Raw genomic sequence first — 13,330 nt, 5'->3', positions numbered from 1 at the left:
TTTGAATTTTAGTATTCTAGGGAATTGGGTTAGTCTTTCAGCACCTTTCTTTAAAACCTCAGCAGTGATTCTGTGATATCTTGTCTCCCGTGGTGGTGGCAACGGGGTGGTCCTTAATAAATTTACAAAAGTAGCTCACAGCCTGTTCAGTTGTAGACAGAGGGATCAAGGCCCTGGGAAATTTCGTTTTATATTTGTAAAGGAAAACACACACTTCCTCCTGTTCGCGTTTGCTCTCAGTATTCTACTACAACACTACTTGGCCTGTGACACCAGACGTGTGGATTTTCCACACATCAAGAAACTCTGCGACCCCTGAGTGTCCTATAACTTTACTCAGTTCTGTCACTATCTATCTGGAGTTTGCATCAGAGCCCAGAGGTTGCAGGCTCAGTTCTGTAAGCTCGCTGACCCCCACTTCAGAAGCCCATCACAGGTCCAGCTTATCGGGACTTCCTTGGTGGCGCAGTCGTTAGGAATCTGCCTGCCAATGCAGGGGACACAGGTTTGAGCCCTGGTCCGGGAAGATCCCACGTGCTGTGGAGCAACTAAGCCCGTGTGCCACAACTACTGAGCCTGTGCTCTAGAGACCGTGAGCCACAACTACTGAGCCTGTGTGCTGCAACTACTGAAGCCTACGTGCCTAGAGCCTGTGCTTCGCAACAAGAGAAGCCACCATGATGAGAAGCCTGCGTACCGCAAAAAAAAAAAATCTCCATGTCAAAGAGACACATTTTGGGGTGACAAATTTTTGCTTCCCTACACTGGCTATAGATCAGAGGTTCCCAAGACCCCTTCCTTGGGTTTAATTAATTTGCCAGTGTGACTCACAGAACTTAGGAAAACATTTCACGTACCTAATTATCAGTTTTTTATAAAAGGACATAACTCAGGAACAGCCAGATTGAGCAGATAAATAGGGCAAGGTATGTGGGAAAGAACACAGAGCTTCCATGCCTTTTTTATACGTGCACCACTCTCCCCTCACCTCCACTTATTTCCCAACCCTGAAGCTCTCTGAACCGTGTCCTTTTGGGGTTTTATGGAGGTTTTATTACATAGGCATGATGTATGAAATCATTGGCCATTGGTGATTGAACTCAATCTCTAGTCCTTCTCCCCTCCCTGGAGATCTGAGCGGGGCTAAAAGTTCCAACCCACTAATCAGGTGGTTGGTTCCTCTGGCAACCAGCCCCCATTCTTTGGGACTTTACAAAAGTCCCCTCATTAGTATAAACTCTGGTGCGTTCAAAGGGGGCTCCTTATGAATGAGAAAAGACACCACTCAGGAAATTCCAAGGGTTTTAGGAACTTTGTGCCAGGAACTAGAGACAAAAAGTAAATATTTTTCTTATATGGCAATATTATATAAATATACAAATATTCATAAATATATATTCCATATATAAATGTTATATATACATACATATGTATATGTATATACGAGTCAGAAGGGGACTTAAAGGTATAGCAGTTCTAGTCCTAATAGAAACTTTACCTGCATAAACTTCTTCCTTTCTTAAAGTAACAGACAGACTAACAGGCAGATGTTTTCAATCAGGTCCCTAGACTCAGCTTAGGATATTTTATGTGAAAATAAAAGACATGCTCCAAGGACGAGACAGAGCAGTAGCATCCTGAAACTTACTTGTTCCAGCTGACTTTGCAACTTACTCTTTCAGAAGTTGGAAACAGATGAGCTCACTTTTAAGGACACAGAACTGGAGGGCAGTGATAAACAGTAACCCAGAGACACCACTCTTCTGCAGCCCAAACAAATAGACTCACATCCGATAAGCACTTCAGTTAAAGATTTGTATGCCTGCCTCTGGGGATGAGGAAAGTTCTAAAGTGGCAGCCCTTGCTGATCCAGCCTTCTGGCATGGACTTTTCCTACCTATCCTCCCCCAGTTATAAACATTACAGTATTTTTCTGGTTGGGATCTGCTACAGAGAGGCAGGAGTTCTTGCAACCCTGATTCAAGGGAGGACTATAAAGAGCTCCTGAGGCTGCACTGGCCCTAGGATAAGAGTACTCTTTGGGGATATGGGTCTTCATAGGGTGTCTTGTGTGGCTGGGAGACAGGTAAGACGTTTAGGCCAAGGGTCAGCATTGTTGGAGGGGGCCTCCTGATCACACAGCCATCCTCCTCCATATGTTTGTTAAATTAATTAAATGAGGAGAACGTTAGACTGATGTGATTCTGTGCTGTGGCAGCCTAAATAAGCAAACCCAAATCTAAGTTTGTAACTGCCTCAAGGTTAGGAAATCAGAGTGCTAAGGATAACTAGTCACAAATAGCCAACTAGGCTTTAAGCTATAGCCAATCAAATAATTTATTTTACTTTGCTTCACACTTTCTTCATATATCTTTTACCTGGCTCCTGTCCAAGGTGTGTTCCTAACCATTTCCAGTTTGGTTCTGGACCGTTTGAATAGATAAATGTTCAAATAAACTCTTAAAATTTTTAATATGCCTCAGTTTACCTTTTAACAGTTTCGATGTCTTTTCATCTGGATTCTCAAACTCAATAAAGACATCTCAGACTTAAATTCATTAGACATTGCCTTGGCCTTTGGAACAATGTGTTTCTGTAGGCATATCAAGCACTTAAATTGTCCCCAAAGTAGAAATTATCTATGTGATGTGATTCTTAGTTATACTTCTTAGAAGCCTGTCAGTGTGTATTTCTATAGATTTGAGGGAAATATCCCACCTTTTCCTTAGCTTTTCATCATTTTAAGGAGATTTAAATGAGGAATAAGAATAGTGTATGTGGTCCTATCTCTGATGAATGGAACTCAAGGGAGACACAGAGAAAATGTGAACTTCCAGAATAGCCAGACCTTGCTCTGCAGCTTGATGCAGAAGTACTAGTCCTAGACCTTGTCCTGCCATTGTCACCCTCAATGGGAGTGCCTCTTCTAGCTGGGAGCTGGGCCTCTGGAGCTGGGCCTCTTCTAGCTCCCTTGGTGGGCTCATTACTGTAGAGCAATCATCAGACTTGCCATCAGAATGCTTTTTGTGCTTGATGGGGAAAAGAGCCTTGGAGCTGGATTTTGTGGGGAGATGCAGATGAAGGCTGAGTTTCTGAGTCTGTTATTTTGTTTGAGCATACTCTCTACCCTGAAACTTAAATGAGAACAGCATCTGCCCACAACCACTGCCATGACTTTTGGAATTGTAGACAGTCCTCCTGAAACTGATAGATGTGGTATCAGGGGACTCTGAAGAGCCCAGTCCTTGATGTCTCAATGCAGAAAGAATTCAGCAAGAGGCAAAGTGAGAGATAAGTGATTTATTAGAATAGGATGCTTGTGAGGCTTACAAGCGGGCGGGCGAGAGGGTGCCACACCCCGAGAACTTAGTGGGCTGCAGTTTTATAATCAAAGGAAAAGTGGGGAGGGGGAAAAGACCACTTTCTTCTTCTTTTTTTTTTTGGCGCTACGTGGGCCTCTCACTGTTGTGGCCTCTCCCGTTGCGGAGCACAGGCTCCGGATGCACAGTCTCAACGGCCGTGGCTCACGGGCCCAGCCGCTCCGCGGCATGTGGGATCTTCCTGGACCAGGGCACGAACCCGTGTCCCCTGCATTGGCAGGCGGACTCTCAACCACTGTGCCACCAGGGAAGCCCTGTTCTTCATTTTTGAGTAGACGTCATGCTTCCATCATCAGCTCCTCCTCCAGGTTGGGCAGGGGAGTTTTTTTGTCCCTACATCGTCAAGCCAGGACTGTAAAAAAGTATTTCAGGTCTCTGTACAATGAGCACCTTTCTATAAATTATTGTTTTTTATGTGTGCAGAGAGCATGTCCTAGGGATCATTAACTTACTGAGCTCACTGGGCAGGATGTGGGTCTCATTCCACCATTGTTTTATTGTTTCGGGGCGTGTCTCATGCTTCTGCTGCCTGGTTTTGTTGCTAAGCAAGCCTGCTTGGTTTTGTGGTTAAGCAAACCTGCTTTCTTGAGTAATCATTAACTTACAGGGATCTCCCATATTTTTTCTACTTACAATCCCCTAGTGGGATTGATTAACTATTTAATCACCTGCTTTGTCCCTTTACTCTGTCCCTATCATTCCCCCCTCCAGGTGTTTACCATTTTATGCTTAAAAGGGAGTAAGGGGTGACAACTGATCATTAACTGCTTCCTGCTGAGATGGGAAGTAGGCCTGCCTGGGGAAGGAGTAAAACACCTGGCTGACTGTCCCTTCTCTGTTGGGAGAACTGTAAACGAATGTCACTTTGTTTAGCATCATCCTTTAAGCCCTCTTGGATGTTAAGCGTCAGAGGATGAGTCTACGAAAAGATATAAATTAAAAGAAATTAAGCATTAAAGGAGTCATTAAAAGAGATTATAACCATGATTTTGAAGATCCAAACCACTTTTTCCCAAACAGTTTCTAAATCTGGAAGAGGGTCACTTACGGCTTCAATCTGTTTGTTTTTGGCTAGGCCTAGAACATCAGTGTTTCATATTTTAGGGTCTACTGAGTCTTTTATCTCAGTTATAGATTTAATCTGTTCTTCTTTATTTTTTGTTAATATCATTTGGTGATAAGGGTGCCTTCCTTGTCCCTTGAGAAACAGAGCGGACCCTAACTTAATTAATATGTCTCTTCCATTAAAAAAATAGGATAATCAGGAATATAGAAATGACCAGCCATTGATGTTGCACAAAAGGGGTCCCAGGAAAGTGTGTGCCTGTCTCTTTCCTGATACTCCCTTCTGTATTTCTTATGGTTGTTAAGGCTTCCAGTCTTTTATGTTAAGACTGAGAAGGTTGCACCAGTGTTTGTAAGAAATTTTATCAGGTGGCCCACCACTTCAATGACCACCTGAGGTTCAGCATTAGTTAGGTAGATGATAATTTTAGGCAGGGCTATCTTGGGCCTTGGACCCCCTCAGTCCTTTGATTGTGAAACCATCAAAGGATGAGAGGCCCCCGTTGCTCTCTGGCATCTGGGGCATTCCCTCTTCCAATTTCCTGGCTGTTTGCAAAGGGCACATCAATCACAATCTTTCCTGTAGTGTCCCTTCTGTCCACACAGGGCACACTGATTTTGTCTGGGTACCCATGGGCCTTGTGGTCTACTATGGCCAAATTGGCCTAGAAAACCTGGCCTCCCCTTTGGTGGTCTCTGAGTGGACAAAGCCATTGTTATCATTTGGGCTTTTCGTTTATCTCTCTGGGTGCATTCAGTCTTTTTGGCCACATCCCTCTTATTGAAAATGAAATAAGCCAATTGGAGCAAATCATTCATAGGGGTCTGAGGACCAGCAGTTGTTTTTTGAATTTTGTACCGATATCTGGGGCAGACTGGGCTATGAAATGCATAGCCAAAAGGGCCTGTCTGTCAGGGGAGGAGGGATCCACATTTGTATGCTTTTTAAAAGCTTCCACTAATCTCACTTGAAAAACTGTAAGATTTTCATCTGGTCCCTGTTGGTCTTCTTTCACTTTTTCATAATTGACGGGTTTCACTGTAAGCTTTCTCATACTCTCTTAAACAATTAATCATATGGTCCCATCAATCCCTGTCAATAAAGTTTATCTGGCCATTCCATTGTGGATCTGCTTCGGGGACAGTGTTGTTTCCCACCTGGTGTATTGTATGGCCCTTTTGGGCTTGGGCTGCCACTTGGTCAGCATGGGCTCTGGCTGCCAGTATTATATGCTGTTCTTTCTCAGGGGTGTAGCAGTGGGATAAGATCTGTAAATCCCCCCAGGTGAGATCAAAAGATCTCATTAACCCAGTAAACTCCTTTGTGAAAAGTTCAGAATCCTCAGAAAAACTTCCCAACTTATCCTCTGCCAGACTTAGATAGGACATTGAAAAAAGCATATGAACTCTTATTGTTCCTTGATTTTTATCAGAAATTTCTCTTGGAGGCAGAACCGTAGGGGCAGTTGGTTGGTAACTTATGCTGCTGCGGGTGCTAACTAGGCTGAAAATGGGCCCGCTGGGTAGCTTGGGATAAAAGGAGGTCTCTCCTCACCCTTGGGTGCATTTTCCCCTGGGATAATAGCCTTGGCTGGAGCAACGGCTCCCACCTGTGAGATAGCCCTTGTTGGAGCAGCCATTTCCATAGATATAGCAGCTTTCACCAGAGCAATAGTTAGCCATCCAAAGGTTTTCTTACTGTGTCAAAATCCACCATGCAGTTTAATTAAGATTTGTGCTTACAACTTTAGATGTTATCCCTTCCAAAGTAGTCTCCCAACCAGGTGTTAATGCCCGAGAGATTGTCGCAAAGGAAGAGTACAGAAGGGGTCCCCAGTGCTGTTGACAGTGAGCAAGAATTGGTCTGGCTGCAAATTGGAATAAAGGGTCAGCACTTGTAAGGGTCAGAGGGAGGGGAAGACTGACATCAGGGCTCAGGAAGTCCTCCGTCAGGCACTTCTAGTAATTAGGGGAAAAGTACCTCTAGTCTTGGAAGTTGATCCCCTTCAGTTGTCTTGGGCATGATGTACTTAAGAATACCTGATAAGAGGCCTTTTATCTAGGTTGGACACAGTCCTTTACATTTTTTTTTTTAGTATGTATAATTCCCTGGTTATAGATTATGGGCATCTAGTCTTCATCCAAAAATAGATTACAATGATCAGCTTTAGAAACAAGCATAAAATACCTTCTTAATAACTCAGTTAAGCTTTACAATAATATAACATAGCAACAAAGAGCTATTTGAAAAGTGAGTTTTAGACAGTAGATACGGACCTTAAATAGCAAAACTAAAATTTTGTATCTATTAAAACATAATTTTTTTTCTTTAAAATGACCCTTATTTTTTACCAAATATAGCCAAATTAAATTTGTTCGTAAAATACGTCTGGATAATTGATCACATAGGTTTGTATAATTTGTTCAATAAAATGGTTACCCTGATTACTAAAAATTGTAAAAAGTATACCCCAAGTGAAAAACACATTTTTAACCTTTTTTTTTTTTTAATTTTTATTGTGAGGGCATCAGCCTTGTAGCCAAGAAGGGCTTTAACCCATTAAATAAAAAATGGAGTTTGCCAGGGAGCCGGGAAGAGCCAAGTGGCCATCATGGATTTCCCATAGCCCTGACTGTTTAATTTACAGCTTTTTTTCATCTATCTTAAGTTTTCTTATTTAGTAGTAACACTGTGTAACTCAGATTGTGACTTGAATCCAGGCAGCAAGGACTCGAACCTGGCTAAAACCCAGGTTGGGACTTGAACCCACGATCTTTTAACTGAGATCACACACCTGGCTTTAGGACCTAATGAAACTCAGGTTCTTGATGTCTCATCACAGAAAGAATTCAGTGAGAGACAGAGTGATAGGTGAGAAGTGGATTTATTTAGAGAGAAACACATTCCACAGACAGAGTGTGGGCCAGCTCAAAAGACGAGAGGCCTTGGGAGAAACACATAGACTTGAGTTTTAATCAGGGATAGATAATAGAATGTAGAAGAAAAGTCTCAGAATTAAGAAGAAAAGTATAGATTGCCAAATTCTGTCAGAAGCAACCCAAACAGTAAAATTTCTTCCATTTATATACCATTTCCATTGACACCTTATCCCTTCCACATCTCTAAACATCCATACCACCTTTCTATGGCAATCTATGTTGATTGCCACAGTTCCTCCAGTTCCCTGTCCCCTGGCCTGTACCTAGGTGCCTGATCAGAGCCCCATAGTATTTAGGGTTGATCAGCCCATCTAAAACGGGCAGTCATCAGCGGAGTGTCCTCCCCAATATTCCTGGCTCGTGGCGTCCCATGACTCTTCTAGGACCTGACCCCAGACCTTCTTATCTTACCACTGTCCTGCCTCGGTTGCCATCTGAAATCAATACGTATTGTTTCCGGAGGGGCTCTGAAGTGCCCAGTCCTTTATGTCTCAGTGCAGAAAGAATTCAGCAAGAGGCAAAGTGAGAGATAAGAAGTGATTTATTAGAATAGGATGCTTGTGAGGCTTACAAGTGGGTGGGCGAGAGGGTGCTATACTCCAAGAACTTAGTGGGCTACAGTTTTATAATCAAAGGAAAAGTGAGGAGGGGGAAAAGACCACTTTCTTCATTTTTGAGTAGACGTCATGCTTCCATCATTAGCTCCTCCTCCGGGTTGGGCAGGGGAGTTTTTTTGTCCCTACATCATCAAGCCAGGACTATAAAAAAGTATTTCAGGTCTCTGTACAATGAGCACCTTTCTCTAAGTTATTGTTTTTTATGTGTGCAGAGAGCATGTCCTAGGATCATTAACTTACTGAGCTCACTGGGCAGGATGTGGGTCTCATTCCACCATTGTTTAATTGTTTTGGGGCATATCTCATGCTTCTGCTGCCTGGTTTTGTTGCTAAGCAAGCCTGCTTGGTTTTGTGGTTAAGCAAACCTGCTTTCTTTTTTTTGTTTGTTTTTAAATAAATAAATTTATTTATTTATTTATGGCTGCGTTGGGTCTTTGTTGCTACGCGTGGGCGAGCGGGGGCTACTCTTCGTTGTGGTGTGCAGGCTTCTTATTGCAGTGGCTTCTGTAATTGTGGAGAACGGGCTCTAGGTGTGCAGGCTTCAGTAGCTGGGGCATGCAGGCTCAGTATTTGTGCTTCGTGGGCTCTAGAGACCAGGCTCAGTAGTTGTGGCACATGGGCTTAGTTGCTCTGTGGCATGTGGGATCTTCCTGGAACAGGGCTCGAACCCGTGTCCCCTGCATTGGCAGGCAGATTCTTTTTTTAAATTTTATTATTTTTATTTTTCAATTTTATTCTGTTTATTTTTTTATACAGCAGATTCTTATTAGCTATCCATTTTATACATATTAGTGTATATTAGTCAACTCCAATCTCCCAATTCATCCCACTACCACCACCCCCTGCCACTTTCCCCCTTGGTGTCCATACATTTGTTCTCTATGTCTGTGTCTCATTTCTGCCCTGTAAACCGGTTCATCTGTACCATTTTTCTAGATTCCACATATATGCGTTAATATACGATATTTGTTTTTCTCTTTCTGACTTACTTCACTCTGTTTGACAGTCTCTGGATCCATTCACGTCTCTACACATGACTCAATTTGGTTCCTTTTTATGGCTGAGTAATATTCCATTGTACATTGTACATGTGTACCACATCTTCTTTATCCATTCATCTGTCGCTGGGCATTTAGGTTGCTTCCATGACCTGGCTATTGTAAATAGTGCTGCAATGAACATTGGGATGCATGTGTCTTTTTGAATTATGGTTTTCTCTGTGTATATGCCCAGTAGTGGGATTGCTGGGTCATAGGTAATTCTATTTTTAGTTTTTTAACGAACCTCCATACTGTTCTCTATAGTGGCTGTATCAATTTACATTCCCACCAACAGTGCAAGAGGGTTCCCTTTTCTCCACACCCTCTCCAGCATTTGTTGTTTGTAGATTTTCTGATGATGCCCATTCTAACTGGTGTGAGGTGATACCTCATTGTAGTTTTGATTTGCATTTCTCTAATAATTAGTGATGTTGAGCAGCTTTTCATGTGCTTCTTGGCCATCTGTATGTCTTCTTCGGAGAAATGTCTATTTAGGTCTTCTGGCCATTTTTGGATTGGGTTGTTTGTTTTTTTCATATTGTACTGCATGAACTGTTTATATATTTTGGAGATTAATCCTTTGTCCATTGATTCATTTGCAAATATTTTCTCCCATGCAGAGGTTGTCTTTTGGTCTTGTTTGTAGTTTCCTTTGCTTTGCAAAAGTTTTAACTTTCTTTAGGTCCCTTTTGTCTATTTTTGTGAAAAACTCTAAGAGGTGGATCAAAAAAGATCTTGCTGTAATTTATGTCAAAGAGTGTTGTTCCTATGTTTTCCTCTAAGGGTTTTATAGCGTCCAGTCTTACATTTAGGTCTCTAATCCATTTTGAGTTTATTGCTGTGTACGGTGTTAAGGAGTGTTCTAATTTCATTGTTTTACATGTAGCTGTCCAGTTTTCCCATGACCACTTGTTGAAGAGACTGTCTTTTCTCCATTGTATATCCTTGCCTCCTTTGTCATAGATTAGTTGACCATAGGTGCATGGGTTTATCTCTTGGCTTTCTATCCTGTTCCATTGATCTATATTTCTGTTTTTGTGCCAATATCATGTTGTCTTGATTACTGTAGCTTTGTAGTATAGTCTGAAGTCAAGGAGTCTGATTCCTCCAGCTCAGTTTTGTCCCTCGAGACTGCTTTGGCTATTCAGGGTCATTTGAGTCAACATACAAATTTTAAGATTTTTTTGTTCTAGTTCTGTAAAAAATGCCATTGGTAGTTTGATAGGAATTGCATTGAATCTGTAGATTGCTTGGGTTGTATAGTCATTTTCACAATATTGATTCTTCTAATCCAGGAAAATGGTATATCTCTCCATCTGTTGGTATCATCTTTAATTTCTTTCATAAGTGTCTTATAGTTTTCTGCATACAGATCTTTTGTCTCCCTAGGTAGGTTTATTCCTAGGTGGTTTATTCTTTTTGTTGCAATGGTAAATGGGAGTGTTTCCTTAATTTCTCTTTCATATTTTTCATCATTAGTGTGTAGGAATGCAAGAGACTTCTATGCATTAATTTTCTATCCTGCAACTTTACCAAATTCATTGATTAGCTCTAGTAGTGTTCTGGTGACATCTTTAGGATTCTCTATGTATAGTATCATGTCATCTGCAAACAGTGACAGTTTTACTTCTTCTTTTCCATTTTGTATTCCCTTATTTCTTTTTCTTCTCTGATTGCCATGGCTAGGACTTCCAAAACTATACTGAGTAACAGTGGCGAGAGTGGACATCCTTGTCTCGTTCCTGATCTTAGAGGAAATGCTTTCAGTTTTTCACCATTGAGAATGATGTTTGCTGTGGTTTTGTCATATATGGCCTTTATTATGTTAAGGTAGGTTCCCTCTATGCCCACTTTCTGGAGAGTTTTTATCATAAATGGGTGTTGAATTTTGTCAAAAGCTTTTTCTGCATCTACTGAGATGATCATATGGTTTTTCTTCTTCAGTTTGTTAATATGGTGTATCATATTGATTGATTTGCCTATATTGAAGAATCCTTGCATCCCTGAGATAAATCTCACTTGATTATGGTGTATGATCCATTTAATGTGTTGTTGGATTCTGTTTGCTAGTATTTTGTTGAGGATTTTTGCATCTATATTCATCAGTGATATTGGTCTGTAATTTTCTTTTTTTGTAGTATCTTTGTCTGGTTTTGGTATCAGGGTGATGGTGGCCTCATAGGACGAGTATGGGAGTGTTCCTTCCTCTGGAATTTTTTGGAAGAGTTTGAGAAGGATGGGTGTTAGCTCTTCTCTAAATGTTTGATGGAAATCACCTGTGAAGCCATCTGGTCCTGGACTTTTGTTTGTTGGAAGATTTTTAATCACAGTTTCAATTTCGTGACTTGTGATTGGTCTGTTCATATTTTCTATTTCTTCCTGGCTCAGTCTTGGAAGGTTATACCTTTCTAAGAATGTGTCCATTTCTTCCAGGTTGTCCATTTTATTGGCATAGAGTTGCTTGTAGTAGTCTCTTAGGATGCTTTGTATTTCTGCGGTGTCTGTTGTAACTTCTCCTTTTTCATTTCTAATTTTATTGATTTGAGTCCTCTCCCTCTTTTTCTTGATGAGTCTGGCTAATGGTTTATCAATTTTGTTTATCTTCTCAAAGAACCAGGTTTTAGTTTTATTGATCTTTGCTATTGTTTTCTTTGTTTCTGTTTCATTTATTTCTGCTCTGATCTTGATGATTTCTTTCCTTCTGCTAACTCTGGGTTTTGTTTGTTCTTCTTTCTGTAGCTCCTTTAGGTGTAAGGTTAGATTGTTTATTTGAGATTTTTCTTGTTTCTTGAGGTAGGCTTGTATTGCTATAAACTTCCCTCTTACAAATGTTTTTGCTGCATCCCACAGGTTTTGGATCGTCGTGTTTTCATTGTCATTTGTCTCTAGGTACTTTTTTATTTCCTCTTTGATTTCTTCAGTGATGTCTTGGTTATTTAGTAACACATTGTTTAGTCTCCATGTGTTTGTGTTTTTTACCTTCTTTTCCCTGTAATTGATTTCTAATCTCATAGCGTTGTGGTCACAAAAGATGCTTGATATGATTTCAATTTTCTTAAGTTTACTGAGGCTTGATTTGTGACCCAAGATGTGATCTATCCTGGAGAATATTCCATGCACACTTGAGAAGAAAGTGTAATCTTCTGTTTTTGGATGGACTGTCCTATAAGTATCAATTAAATCTATCTGGTCTGTTGTGTCATTTAAAGTTTGTGTTTCCTTATTAATTTTCTGTTTGGACGATCTGTCCATTGGTGTAAGTGAGTTGTTAAAGTCCCACACTATTATTGTGTTACTGTTGATTTCCTCTTTTATAGCTGTTAGCAGTTGCCTTATGTATTGAGGTGCTCCTATATTGGGTGCATATATATTTATAATTGTTATATCTTCTTCTTGGATTGATCCCTTGATCATTATGTAGTGTTCTTCCTTGTCTCTTGTAACATTCTTTATTTTAAAGTCTATATTATCTGATATGAGTATGGCTATTCCAGTTTTCTTTTGATTTTCATTTGCATGGAATATCTTTTTCCATCCCCTCGCTTTCTGTCTGTATGTGTCCCTAGGTGTAAATGTTGTGTTTACTATTGTTCCAGAGGTCTGTTAGGCTGTCTTCATTCTTTTTTCTTTATTCTGTTCTGTGGCAGTGAATTACACCATTCTGTCTTCCTGGTCACTTATCCGTTCTTCTGCCTCAGTTATTCTGCTATTGATTCTTTCTAGTGTATTTTTCATTTCAGTTATTGTATTGTTAATCTCTGTTTGTTCTTTAATTCTTCTAGGTCTTTGTTAAACGTTTCTTGCATCTTCTCGATCTTTGCCTCCATTCTTTTCCCGAGCTCCTGGATCATCTTCACTATCATTATTCTGAATCCTTTTTCTGGAAGGTTGCCTATCTCCACTTCATTTAGTTGTTTTCCTGGGGTTTTATCTCTTTTTCTTCATCTGGTACATAGCCCTGTGCCTTTTCATCTTGTCTATCTTTCTGTGAATGTGGTTTTTGTTCCACAGGCTGAAGGGTTGTAGTTTTTCTTGGTTCTGCTCTGCAGGCGGATTCTTAACCACTGTGCCACCAGGGAAGTCCCAATCCTGCTTTCTTGAGTAATCATTAACTTACAGGGGTGTCCCATATTTTTTCTACTTATGATCCCCTAGTGGGATTAACTATTTAATCACCTACTTTGTCCCTTTACTCTTCCTATTACTTCAACTATGTAAGATTTTTCTCTCTCCATAAACGCAAATACAGCTTTATTTGTTTTACAGAATTTACATAATTTTCCTTTGT

This window comes from Orcinus orca, chromosome 4 (genome assembly GCF_937001465.1).
Source record: "Orcinus orca chromosome 4, mOrcOrc1.1, whole genome shotgun sequence".
Taxonomy (NCBI): Eukaryota; Metazoa; Chordata; class Mammalia; order Artiodactyla; family Delphinidae; genus Orcinus; species Orcinus orca.
Note: the sequence above shows the minus strand (reverse complement) of the source record.